Consider the following 13,190-nt stretch of genomic DNA (forward strand, 5'->3'; position numbering starts at 1 on the left):
GCGGCCAGGGCGAGCGCCGCGTTCCTAAGCCCCGCCTCCCGGGCGAGGGCGCGCTCCCCCTCCCAGCCCTGCCTAAGCAGTTCCGTTAGCAGCGGGAGGAAAAACCGTCCTTCGGATCCCCGCCTCTTCACTCTCAACGCTTTACTCCCTACTCCTCCTGCAATCACTACACAGCCAGCTACGGAGGCCCCTAAAGTACAAATATCCCCCGGGCCCTGGTGTAGCCTCATAGGTTTTGTCCTTGTTCCTCCATTCGGTCCTAAGGGTCTGCGTTCAATTTTTGTCAAGAATCGGGTTTGTGAGTTTCTTCTGGCGGCAGGAACTCCAAGGCCCTTTACGGAACTAAAAGTTGTTTTTTTGTTTGTTTGTTTGTTTTTGTTTTTGTGGGGGCTTTTTGTTTTTTGTTTTCTGTTTTGGTTTGGTTTGGGTTTTTTTTTTTTTTTTTTTTTTTTTTTGCCGCTGAAGCCTCCCGCATTCCTTCCCTCCCACCTCGCGGAATTGTGGCGGGAGGGGGAGGAGGAAGCCAAGGCGCCTGCGCGGAGAGGCCGCTTTCCATCCGGGTCTCTGTCCGTGCGGTGCAGCAGGTCGGTAGGCGGGAAATGGCGACTGGCTGAAGGAGCTGGTTCTGTTGCTGCTGCGGGCTAAGCGGGAAAGACACCACACATTGCGCAGTCGGGACCATCGCCGGAGCCTGAGGACACTTCTCTGTCGTCACAGTTAGGTAATCCCCCTCGTCCAGACACTGCCGCTGCTTCCAACCTTAGTCCTCCTCTTCCAGGGCCGTCTGCCGGGGTCTCCTCCCCTTCCCAACCGGGTTCTCCAGCGGCTCGGCGCCTTGGTAGGCATGCACCATTGGCGCCCTGTAAGTGCGCGGTGTGGAGCCGCTCTTCTCTGGACTTTCCCCTGGGAACAGAAAGGGAGCTCACTTCCCGCCAGCTTCAGCTCCCGGGCTGCGGCCTGTGTTGTGATTTCTGGGGTTAGATTTCACTTTGCTACCCACCCCCACCCCGATCTCACGTTCCTAGTCCCAAACCCTGTGGTCCCTCTGGGTAGTTGGGTTAGATCAGCTTTTCTAACCTTGGCCCACCTGATGTTTTCGATATTTCATTCTTTCTAGTAGGGTGCTTTTAGGGGGGCGTTGCTCTATCTCAGTTTTTATAAACATCTTTCGAGGATCTGGAATTAGATATTTCATCAAGTTCTGTTTATCTTCTGTACTGTTGAAATGTTGACTTGACATTGTTACTTTTTCGAATCAGGAGTGGTAGTAAAGGACAGCCCATGTGGAAGGCCTGTGGTTTCTGTAGTGGTCAATTAAGGGTGAATCTTATCGGCCGTAGTAGTCGCCGCTTTCCTTGGGTATTAAATGACTATGTGCATGTTTACTTTTTCATTCTTGACTAGAATTCTGTGGTAAATAATTGCATAAGTAAATCGTGTTTATTTACTTCTCACCCTAGTGGTGGCTGGATGTGTGAATGATGTTAAGCACTTTAGAGTACCTTAGGGAAGCCTAAAGAGATACTGCTCGTAAACTGCCCTAAGATCTTGAAATGAAATGTACTTAGTAAATGTTCCTCCTAGGCAAGGATTTATCTTTCTAGCGCTAATAAAGCGGTACCATGATTACTGCCCAATATGGATATACAAATTAGTACTTAAAAGATAGATTTATCTTAGTAATTTTCAGATTGTAGATTTCTTTACATACAGTTTCCCCATTCTTTGCCAAGTTTTAAATTCTTCGTTTGTTGTCCACCTGTAATCCTTACAAAAGCAAGGAACCGGTAGTTAAGGCTAGTTTCATTCCGCCCCCCCCCCCACCTTTTTTCTTATATTGCAAACCATTTGTCCATAGAGAAAAGTAGAGTCAGTTGGTGTTTTTCAGAATTTGTTTTTCAATATTGTTGAATTTGAGGCCTTCGTATTTTTCCCCCTTAACTAGCTAAATTTTTTAAATGTGGCTTATGTTACATATCAGTCAATGTTTATAGCTCAAAGGTTTTTTTCGCTTTTCTAGGTTTAGTTTAGATGACTTTACTAATGTTAGCATATTAGGATTAAATTTCAGTGATAAACAACATCATTATAATTGTCTTTTGGTAGATTCCCCCCAAGGTCATAAAGAAAGTCAAGGCAAAAGTAGCTCTTAGGTGAAGCAGTCTTTTAGGATTGAATTGAACCTCATACTTGTCTTCCAGGAGCAAAAGAAGAGTGGGTGGGAAGTGGAGATGAGGGCATATTGGATACTTGCTGAGCCTATTTGTTTAAAGAATAGGGCCAAATATGTGACTTAAAAGAATGTAGAATAAATTATTTGATTTGCGAAGGTTTTAATCTCTACTTTAATGACCTTTTTGGGTAGTTTATAAAGCATTAATTTTTTTTAAACATTAATGTTTTTAATAAAATTTGGTTTACAGATAGCTGAGTAAGGATTGTGTGTAGATTTTGTCTTAAAAAACTCTCCCAAATTGTTTTAATTCTATGTTCATACAGTACCTGTGCTCTTTTCATATTCTTCTCAGTAGGAGTTGAAAGAAAGTAAAAGCTCTAAGTGGTATAGACCTTAATAATCTCTGTGGACTTGTAGGTGTATAGAAATTCCAAATAGGATTGTATGGAAAAACTGAATAGGATTGGTATGTTTTATAATATTCAATATAATGTCTCAGGCATTTCATTTGAGCTAGTAATGTTATTCTTTTTCCACTGTTAAGAAATTAAGAATTGGAGAAGTTTGCTCTTCCCCAAATTTATCTAACTATTCTTATGTTTGAGATTCTGTCTAGAGGTTTCTTCACAAGATTATTATAATACAAAATCCATACTCTTCTGTTTTTTTTTCTTTTTTTAAAGATTTTATTTATTTATTCATGACAGACACACACACACACACACACACAGAGAGAGAGAGAGAGAGGCAGAGGGAGAAGCAGGCCCCATGCAGGGAGCCGGACATGGGACTCGATCCCGGGTCTCCAGGATTACACCCCGGGCCGAAGGAGCACTAAACTGCTGAGCCACTGGGGCTGCCCCTATTCTGGTTTTAAAAAAAACTTGGATCTGTTGTTCAGAAAGACACGTGAGGCTCTAGACTTGTAACTAACTATAGGATTAATTGCAGATGGAATGAAATGGTATTAAATTATCTCAGTCATAAGAGACTGTACTTTGGATTAATGCAATAAAGAATAAAGTGGTTTGTTAGAATTTGAAGTAAACTGTGTAATTATATTTGTAATTGACCAAGTTGTGAAAAATCATAAAGTAGAAAAGACACTGTAAAGTCATAAGTATCAAATGTTCTGAAAAAGTCCTCATATATGGTGTGCTAAGGTAATTTTTCTGGGTGGGTTAAAAGGTTACCTGACCATTTTAGGGGCCTGCTTGACCCAGTTGGTAGAGCACGCAACTCTTGGTCTTGGGGTCATGAGTTCAAACCCCACATTAGAGATATATAGAGATTACGTAAAAATTTTAAGAAATTAAAAGAAAGTTACCTGTTTGAACTGGATTAGCTACAGAGAGTCATTTGCTCTACTTTGAAAGTGAGAAGATTTAACAGATATAAGACTTATGATAAAACCATACAGTCATAATTTTAGTTATCACTTACTTGACATTTGCCACGAGGCATATATCTAAGCCAGACATATATTCCCTACTGGTTGTATATGACTACATTAATTTTTAGTTTAAACTGTATTAAATTGTAATTGGATCTACATTACAGATAGGTAGATTAGATGGTTGACTGTGTAGCATAATTTGAGAATTGCCAGTGCCAAACTTTGTGTCTGGTGTGTTATGGAATTCATTTTTAAAATGACCTATTGATATTTCTTATATTCCCTGTATGAGTGAAACCATATAATGCTAAATTCAAATAAATAAATAAAATAATGTTTAAAATCACAAATTCTCTGGAGAAAATTTAAACTGTTGTCTTTTATTGGTAATATTATCCCATATTAGTTTATCAAATAAACTTGCTGATACCACAAACAGGTGAGGGTTCAGAGGCAGTGGAATGTAGAAGTAAGATTTTATGCACTCACTGATCAGGAGAGGTGTGGCATATAGGAACACTGTTTAGCGGGAAAAGGCATGATAAGGGTTGAGTTGTAGTGAGAAGCTTGGGTTTCTTGGGGTCCTTTACGAATCTTGTGAATCTGACAGTAATGAGGGGTAAGACTAAGTGTGGGCTAAAGAAGAATGGTAGAATCTTAAGGACAAATATGGCTTATTGGTTTGGCTAGCCCTTTTGTTTGCTTCCCTCATCTCTAGGTCCCCCAGTTAATACGGTTTAGAAGAATGAAGGGAGGGCAGCCTGGGTTGGGTGGCTTAGCGGTTTAGCGCCACCTTCAGCCCAGGGCGTGATCCTGGAGACCCCGGATCGAGTCCCACATCAGGCTCCCTGCATGGAGCCTGCTTCTCCCTCTGCCTGTGTCTCTGCCTCTCTCTCTGTGTCTCATGAATAAATAAACAAAATCTTAAAAAAAAAAAAAAAAAAAAAAGAGTGTAGGGAAACACTAATATGCCATTTTTAAAAAGTAGTGTTGTAAAATTTTTACGTAATAAGTCTTTTAACTTTATTATAAGGTCACAATAGACCATTTGAGTATATTTTGAATCCCATGTTTTATGGTATTCATAAATTCTCCTGTATTTATTTAGAGAGATTGTAGGAAAGGAAGTATGTCTAGATTAAACATGAATCATCAGCAGTACTTTAACTTGAGGTTTTAGCAATCATGTTTTCATAAGAGCTGTAATAATTTTAGTATAAGGAAATGTGTTTACTACTTTAAAGAAACTTAAAGCTGTAGTATTAGAAGGGACTTAAGGGCCACCTGAGTGGCTCAGTTGTTAATAAGCATCTGCCTTAGGCTTGGGTTATGATCCCAAGGTTCTGGGATGGAGCCCCACATCAGGCTCCCTGCTCAGTAGGGAGCCCGCTTCTTCTCCCTCTCCCTCTGCCTGCCACTCCCCCCCCCCTTGCGCATGCTCTCTAATAAATAAAATCTTTTTAAAAATAAAGGCACTTGAATACTGCATAGATAATAGAGATTAATATTTAGTAATAGTTGTTTATATCTTTCAGGAAGAATGTTTTCTTTTTTTGGATTAAATTCTTCCATATCAAGTAATTCTTTGAGGGGCACCTGAGTGGCTTAGTCAGTTGATCATCTGCCTTCAGCTCAGGCCATGATCCTGGAGTCCTGGGATTGAGTCCCGCATCTGATTCCTGCTCAGCTTCTCCATCTGCCCCTCCCTCTGCTCATGTTCTCTCTCTCTCAAATAAATAAATAAAATCTTAAAAAAAATTCTTTGGGAAGTAAAAAAGCAGAGATATTGCTAAAAGTAAATAAGAGGGGGAAGATTAAGACCCTATTAGCAGCATAACGATAGTTTAAGTTTCTCAGGTTGACCAGTTTAATCTTTAATTAGGAATTTAGAAGTATGCCTTATTGAAAAAAGTATGTTACTTTTTTAAAAAGATTTTATTAATTTGTGTGAGAGAGAGAGAGATTGCACAATTGCGGGGTGGGGGAGGACAAAGGGTGAGGGAGAAGCAGATGGGGGGCTCCATCCCAGAACCAAGAGATCATGACCTGAGTCAAAAGCAGATGCTCAACTGACTGAGCCACCCATGTGCTCCAAAGAGTATATTACTCTTTAAAAGAAAAATATCCAGAACACATAAGTATCTTTTTAGTTGAGAAAAAAAAACTATGATTATTTGTGTTAGTAATAATTGTTTTCTTCCTGGTATTCCCCAAATATGTATGATTATCCTGTTTCATTGAAAATGATTAACCTTTCACTGACCCCCCCTTTTTTTTTTTTAAGATTTTATTTATTTATGAGAGACAGAGAGAGGCAGAGACATAGGCAGAGGGAGAGGGAGAAGCAGGCTCCATTGCAGGGAGCCTGATGTGGGACTCGATCCTGGGACTCCGGGATTACGCCCTCAACCAAAGGCAGATGCTCACCCGCTGAGCTACCCAGGCATCCCCCTTTCACTGACCTTACAAGTACCTGTTTTAGTATATTTTGTTAAATAAGGTAATTATATAATCCTTTAATTTTCTGAGGTACTAATAAAAATTATTTGAAAAATATTCACAATCACATTTCAAACAATCAAGCACTTTTCCTTATTGAGAGTCTACCTTGTTATTTTTTTAGTTATAGCAAACAAAATGTAGTTCTCTTAGAGAATTATGATTATACCTTGTCTTTGACAAGTTATTTGTTTATTTGGATTTTAGTTTTTATGTAGTCTTTGCCCCCAACCTGGGGCTTGAACCACGACCCCAAAATCAAGAGTCGTGAGCTTACCGACTGCCAGCCAGGTGAATTTCTATTGAAATCATTAGGGCATGTGAGACTTTTGATCCTGGGGTGTGAGTTCAAGTCCCATGTTGGGGGTGGAGTTTACTTAAAAGTTCACTCTTCATAGATCTTGTCTTTAGTTTATCTCCATCAAAATGACTAACTTTTCCTTGGAATGTGGTATAATAATAGTAGGGATTATTTCAGGTACTGTAAATGTATTTTTTTTAAAGAATTTTTATTTATTTATTTGAGAGAGTGATAGAGTGCACAGAGGGAGAGGGGGAAGCAGACCTCCTGCTGAGTGGAGAACCACTCCATCAAGTGTTACTGATAGGAATTTTTTTCATACCATGTAGTTGAATGTTTGTTTTTTTTTTAAGATTTTATTTATTTATTCATGAGAGACACACAGAGAGAGTCAGAGACACAGGCAGAGGGAGAAGCAGGCTCCATGCAGGGAGCCCGATGCGGGACTCGATCCCCGGTCTCCAGGACCACACCCTGGGCTGAAGGCGGCACCAAACTGCTGAGCCACTCGGGCTGCCCGAATGCTCTTTTTACAAGATGTTTAAATCATATTTATTGATGGTAGTTAAAACAATCTTCAAATTACTGTTGTTAAAGATTAGGTGAAAGAAATACAGGGCAGCCTGGGTGGCTCAGTGGCTTAGCGCCACCTTCAGTCCCGGGTGTGGTCCTGGAGACCCAGGATCGAGTCCCACATCAGGCTCCCTGCATGGAATGGAGCCTGCTTCTCCCTCTGCCTGTGTCTGTGCCTCTCTCTCTCTCTCTCTCTCTCTCTGTGTGTCTCATGAATAAATAAATAAAATTAAAAAAAAAAGAAATATAAAAATGTCCTCAGCAGGATATATAATATATATTGATTTTGCCCTAAGGATATTTCTACTGAGGACATACAAGGTTTTAAGTGGGGTACCACTAGTAGTATTTTAAAACATATATCTGAATGACTGTGCCTTAGTAAGTTTTTTCAGTGATTAACAAACTGAATAATGCCCTCTATTCTCAGAGTGTTTCAGTCATCACTAATTTAACAGTCCACATATTTTATTTCTCTAGAGAAAAATAATTGATCATGGATTTAGAAAAAGCATTCTTTGTTGTTGTTCATCAAAGAAAATTTTGAGAGGAAAAAAATCCTCATAATTTTATCAACCTAACTCAGCAGCTCTTCTATTTTTTATATATTCTCTATATTTTGATAAGTGCTTTTGGTTATAAGTTTATTATATTTAGTAGTTTTTGAAGAATTTTACAATGTTAATAAAAAAGAGAAAGTCATACATCAAAAATAGTAATAACTCCAAAAGACCACCTGTCTTTATCACATGCTTTTTTGGGGGAAGTATTTGATGAAAACTTTTTTTTTTTTTTAAAGATTTTATTTATTTATCCATGAGAGATACAGAGAGAGAGAGAGGCAGAGACACAGGCAGAGGGAGAAGCAGGCTCCATGCAGGGAGCCCGACGTGGGACTCGATCCACGGTCTCCAGGATCAGGCCCTTGGCTGGAGGCAGCGCTAAACAGCTGAGCTGAGTTTTCGGGCTGCCCTGAAAACTCTTTTTGTAGTAGAGTTGATGCTTGTGTAATACTCCTCTACTTATTCTTTCTGCTCTAATTGATTTTTGACTTTTATTAGGTGTTAAGTAGGAGGGACAGAGAAATCTCTTCCTCTCTGAAATCATTTAATGAAGGCTTAGGGGTGAAGTGGAGATTAAAGTGGACAGTTGTAATATCTGAAGCTGTTGATTTCAGATTAGTCAGGCTAGAAATATAGATCATGAAAATAGATGCTGACACTTTTGAAAATGTTATTTGGTATCAATGAAGGCAGTGATTTTTAGCTTTTTCTCTCATGAGTATAAATTTAGTAGTGATACCATTTATAACACTATAAATTAACAAACCCTTGGAAATCTAGAGCTAGAGGAGACCAAAGGGGTCATCTAGTCCAGTAAAGTCTTTGTTTTATTAATGATGAGCCATTCTGAAGACTTACCATGTAGTAAATGTTTGTCTTAATTAGGGTGCTGTGGGATGAGTTGTATGTAATGGAAGGATGAAAACAGCTCAGATTAATTAATGACTCATTTCCCATTTTGGCAGCTCTCTTTTTTTTTTTTTTTTAAAGGTAAAATTTACATGTAGTGAAATGCATAGAACTGATGTCCAGTAACAACTTCTGTTGAGGAAATCAGGGATGCCTGGGTGGCTCAGCAGTTAAGTGTCTGCCTTTGGCCCAGTGTGTGATCCTGGAGTCCTGGGATCAAGCCCTACATCGGGTTCCCTGCATGGAGCTTGCCTCTGCCTCTGCCTGTGTCTCTGCCTCTCTCTCTGTCTCTCATGAATAAATAAATAAAACCTTAAAAAAAACCCAAAACTTCTGTTGAAATCAAATGCTAGAATGATTGCATGATCACTTAATCATTGGTTGATCAGTGTCACACTTAACTAATGGTAAGATTCAGGACTGATACTTCCCTATTATCCTTCAATAACTCCCTTAGGAGGCTACTCCATAACCTTGCATGCATATATTCTTTATATTGCCAACTTATAAAATTACGTATATCTAGATTTAATGGGAAAACCCAGACTTTTCCTTTAAAGCTTGATATCTAATCTTTTTATAGTTTTCTTTATACTTATTACCCACTTTTATTTCCCTCTTCTCTGCTTCATTCAGCAAATACTTGTTTAAAGGATGTACATTAGGCTAGTCCTAGATAATTTGTTAAGAATCTTTTATATGTAGTGTGCTGTTTTGTTGTTTTGATAGAAATTTGTGCACTAAAGACCTCAGTAGCAAATTATTAACTGAATTTATGCTTGTAGCATTATTATAATCTTGTTAACACAAGATAATTTGTAACTGTAATTGTTTGCTTCAGATATTGCTTGGAATCAGGGATTTTGTGAAGAGGAAGGAAATCTTATGAGGAAGAAACATTTTTAGTTTTATTTATAGTTCTTTTTTTTTTTTTGTGAGTAAGAATTGATTGCTGCAGTGAGGATTGTTTATGTTTTAGTGACATAGTTTTTTCTCTGGTCTCTGAGGAAAATGAGAAAAATTATGGTGTAGTTCAACAGAGTTTGAATTTTCTTTTGTGCCAGGTTACTGGAGTTACAGATAAGACTTTTGCCTTCAAGACTCTTACAGTCTAGTATAATTAAAGATACATAAATTATTTCAATAGGATTTGTTAAGAGCTTAGGTAGCGATAATCACAGGTTTACATAGGCTTAGGGATGTGGAGGTGGTTACTTAACTTACTGGAGTGCATGATACTTGAGCCAAGCTTTCAGTGATGAAGGTAAGAATTAGTTGAAAGAATGTTTGTGGTAAAGAGAAAAGCAGAAGCAGGATACATACAGCACAACGTGGCAGGAAACTATTACTATTGGACTGCAAAGAGTGGCACAGCAAATAGCAATGAAAAAAGGCTTGGAGAGGTAGATCGTGTAGGGTTTTATATATATATATGCCAGAGTTCAGTCTTTATTTTGAAGGCAGTTAATGAGAAGGAACAGGCAGATTTGTGGAGTGTGGAGGATGGATTTAAAGGGGACAGACTGAGAAATGATTTAGAGGTAAAATCATCAGGATGTGACGATTGACTCTCTGGGGGACAAGGGAGAGGAGGAATGAGCAGGATGTTTAGGATGATTTCTGGTTTGGTTGATTAGATAGATGGCAGTAGCATTACTTGTGATCAAGCATGTAGGAGGGGGTCCTGGCTGGCTCAGTCGTTAGAGCACGCATGTGGCTTTTGATCTTGGCTTTGTGAGTTTGAGCCCCACACTGGGTGTAGAAATTGCTTAAATAAATAAGCTTTTAAAATAGGAATATAGTAGGAAATATATAGTAGGAAGAGCAAGTCTGTGAATGAGGGTGGAAAAGTGAGTTCAGTTTTGGGTAAGTTGAATTTGCGGTGCCACATGTTGAGTGTGTTGAGAAGTGTTGAGAAGGCTGTTGGATGTGAATCTGAAATTTAGAGGTGATAGAGAAACTAGCAGAATTAACTTTGTAATTGGTAGTGAGCATTTGGAAGAGGCTTTTTTTTTTTTTTTAAGATTTTATTTATTTATTCATGAGAGACACAGGCAGAGGAAGAAGCAGGCTCCATGCAGGGAGCCAAATGTGGGACTCCATCCTGGGACTCCAGGATCACGCTCAGCGGAAGGCAGATGCTAAACCACTGAGCCACCCAGGCATCCCTGGAAGAGGCTTTTCTTTTCACACCCTCACAACTTTCCCAATCCTTTTAACTGGCCTGCAGGTAAATAGAAAGCGAAGTTCATTGCCCAGTTTTAGATTGATGAGCAATCAGTTTTTTCTATTCCTGAAATGAGATCTGGTTTAAATGTTGAAGAAGTGGAAACGTTTTACATTATATACTCACCCCCTTCTGCAACATCAGGAGTTTGCACCCTTAATGTGTCATTGTCGTTAGTAGTATTTATTTCCATAGTGTACTCATTTCCCAATCTTGTTTTATTCTATATTACTGATAATAGGAAAGAACTTATCTAGTAATGGAGCTCCAGAGAACTTAAAGGATATGTTAAATTCTAACATAAATAGAATTATCAAGATGAGGCAGTATGTGCATATTCAAAATTCTTCCTTTTACATTTTAAGTTTAAATAATAATATTAGGTTATTGCAAGTGTTGAGTAGGCAGTATCTGACTGGTATTTGGCCCAGTTAATATGTACCATTTAATTTTGTTATCAGGGTAATGCTGACCTCATGAAAATGAGTTGGGAAGTGTTCCTTTCTGTTTTCTAAAAGAGTTTGTAGATTTGGTGTTTTTGTTTTAAATGTTTGGTAGGATTCTACAGTGAACTCATCTGCACCCCTGTGTTGAACACTTGTCCTATAATTTGAATTTTTATAGATAGATATAGGGCTGATCAGGTTACCTATTCTTTTTTTTTTTTTTAATTTTTATTTATTTATGATAGTCACACAGAGAGAGAGAGAGAGAGGCAGAGACACAGGCAGAGGGAGAAGCAGGCTCCATGCACCGGGAGCCTGATGTGGGATTCGATCCCGGGTCTCCAGGATCACGCCCTGGGCCAAAGGCAGGCGCCAAACCGCTGCGCCACCCAGGGATCCCCAGGTTACCTATTCTTGTGTGATCTCTTGTGTTCATGTTTTTTTAAGAATTTGACTTTCATCTAAATTGTTGAATATATGGACATAAAGTTTATAACATTCCAATATTGTTCTTACGTCTGCGGGGTGTGTAGTGATTTTCACCTTCCCATTCTTGATATTTGTAATTTGTGTCTTTTTTTCCTTAGTCTTGCTAGAGGTTTATCAATTTATTGATCTTTTCTAAAAATCAGCTTTTGATTTCATTGAGTTTTCTGTTTTTGACCTCATTGATTTTTGGTTCTGCTGAATGCTTTGTCTCTTGACAGTGGGTTGTATATTCTTTTTTTGTGTGTCTTGCAATATTTTATCGAACACTAGATATCATAAATAGGACAGTAAAGACTGAGTAGATAGAATATATATACCTGGAAAACTGCATACCTGGATTTTTTTTAGTGTAGCAGTCCGAATAAGCTGAGTTTTGGTTTTGTTGTTGCAAAGAATTTTTCTTTGCAAAGAGTATTTTAAATGCATCATTGATTGATTTCAAACTTCTCTAGTGTTACTTTGTGCTTAAGCTAGAAATGAAGGCAGGAGAGAAAGGGTTTTTCAGTTTTCCTGATTGACTCTCAATTTTTGGCTGTCCTTGTGTACTTGTACCTCTATGCAGACTGTAAATGCTCCTTATTCTCTTCCCATGGTAGATTACAGTTATTGATCTGTGTTTATTAGCCTGGTGATGAACTCAGGAATATCTCTGTTGTCCCAAGTCCAGTCTAAGTCAAGAGTAGGCTCTGTGTATCTGGACATCAGAATGGATCTCTTTCAGTAATTGCCCCTCTGTGCTAAATCAGGCCTTGCAACTTTTCAGGTCTTGTTTGTTTATTTATTTATTTTAAAGATTTGATTATTTATTTGAGAGAGAGAGAAAAAAAAAAATGAGCAGGGGGAGGGGCAGAGGCAGACTCCCAGACGAGCAGGGAGCATGACGTGCGTGCCGCTCGATCCCAGAACCTGATCCCAGGTCTCGGAGATCATAATCTGAGTCAAAGGCAGATACTTAACTGACTGAGCTACCCAGGCCCTCCCATCCTTTACAGTTTTTGTTATCTTTTCCTCAAACCCCTCTTTTTCCCAACCCTGCTTATCTTTCCATTCCATTTCCTGAAAGGCCCAGAAAAACCAGGAAATACTAAAATTTTTATCTCAAATTTAGATGAAATATTTCTGTACTTTGTATATCTGACAGTCCACCATTTTTTAGTCTACAGGTTATTTTGTCAGTTCTTATAAGTAGTAAATATATGAACAGCAGAATAGGAGGGCAAATTTTACTTAGTCCCCTTTTCTGTACTGTTGTTCTTCCCCTTTATACAGAAGTTTGTTAAAAATTTTTTTAGAAAGAGATTTTGTTTTCCCATTCCAGAGTCTCCCTCTCTTACTCTCTTGGAAACCTTTACCTTACACTATCATTAGTGGCTTAGAAAAAAGGATTAGTGGAGATTTGTAGTTTTTTTTCCTTTTTAATTGTGGTTAAATATAAGATAAAATTTACCATTTTAACTGTGGTTTTTTTTTCCATTTTAACTGTTTTTAAATGTACAATTCGGTGGTATTAAGTACATTCATCTTGTGCAGCCATTACCACTATCCATCTCTAGAACTTTTTCTTCCTGATGTGAAAGTCCATATCTATTAAATAATAATCCTCTTTCCCCT

The 13,190-nt window shown here is 38.5% G+C and overlaps 1 protein-coding gene across 7 annotated transcripts in view; it reads left to right on the forward strand.

Moving 5' to 3' along the window:
• The first annotated feature begins 510 nt into the window (after positions 1-510).
• CTDSPL2 (CTD small phosphatase like 2) overlaps positions 511-13,190 on the forward strand; it is an 88,816-nt gene continuing 76,136 nt past the window's right edge. For 2 of the 7 annotated variants that reach the window (XM_077880912.1, XM_077880915.1), the window contains exon 1: positions 514-716. The gene's annotated coding sequence lies outside the window, so the exon portion shown is untranslated. The other 5 variants (XM_077880917.1, XM_077880911.1, XM_077880910.1 and 2 more) reach the window with 5 other exon arrangements.

The sequence above is a fragment of the Canis aureus genome, chromosome 32, assembly GCF_053574225.1.
Source record: "Canis aureus isolate CA01 chromosome 32, VMU_Caureus_v.1.0, whole genome shotgun sequence".
In the NCBI taxonomy this organism is placed as follows: domain Eukaryota; kingdom Metazoa; phylum Chordata; class Mammalia; order Carnivora; family Canidae; genus Canis; species Canis aureus.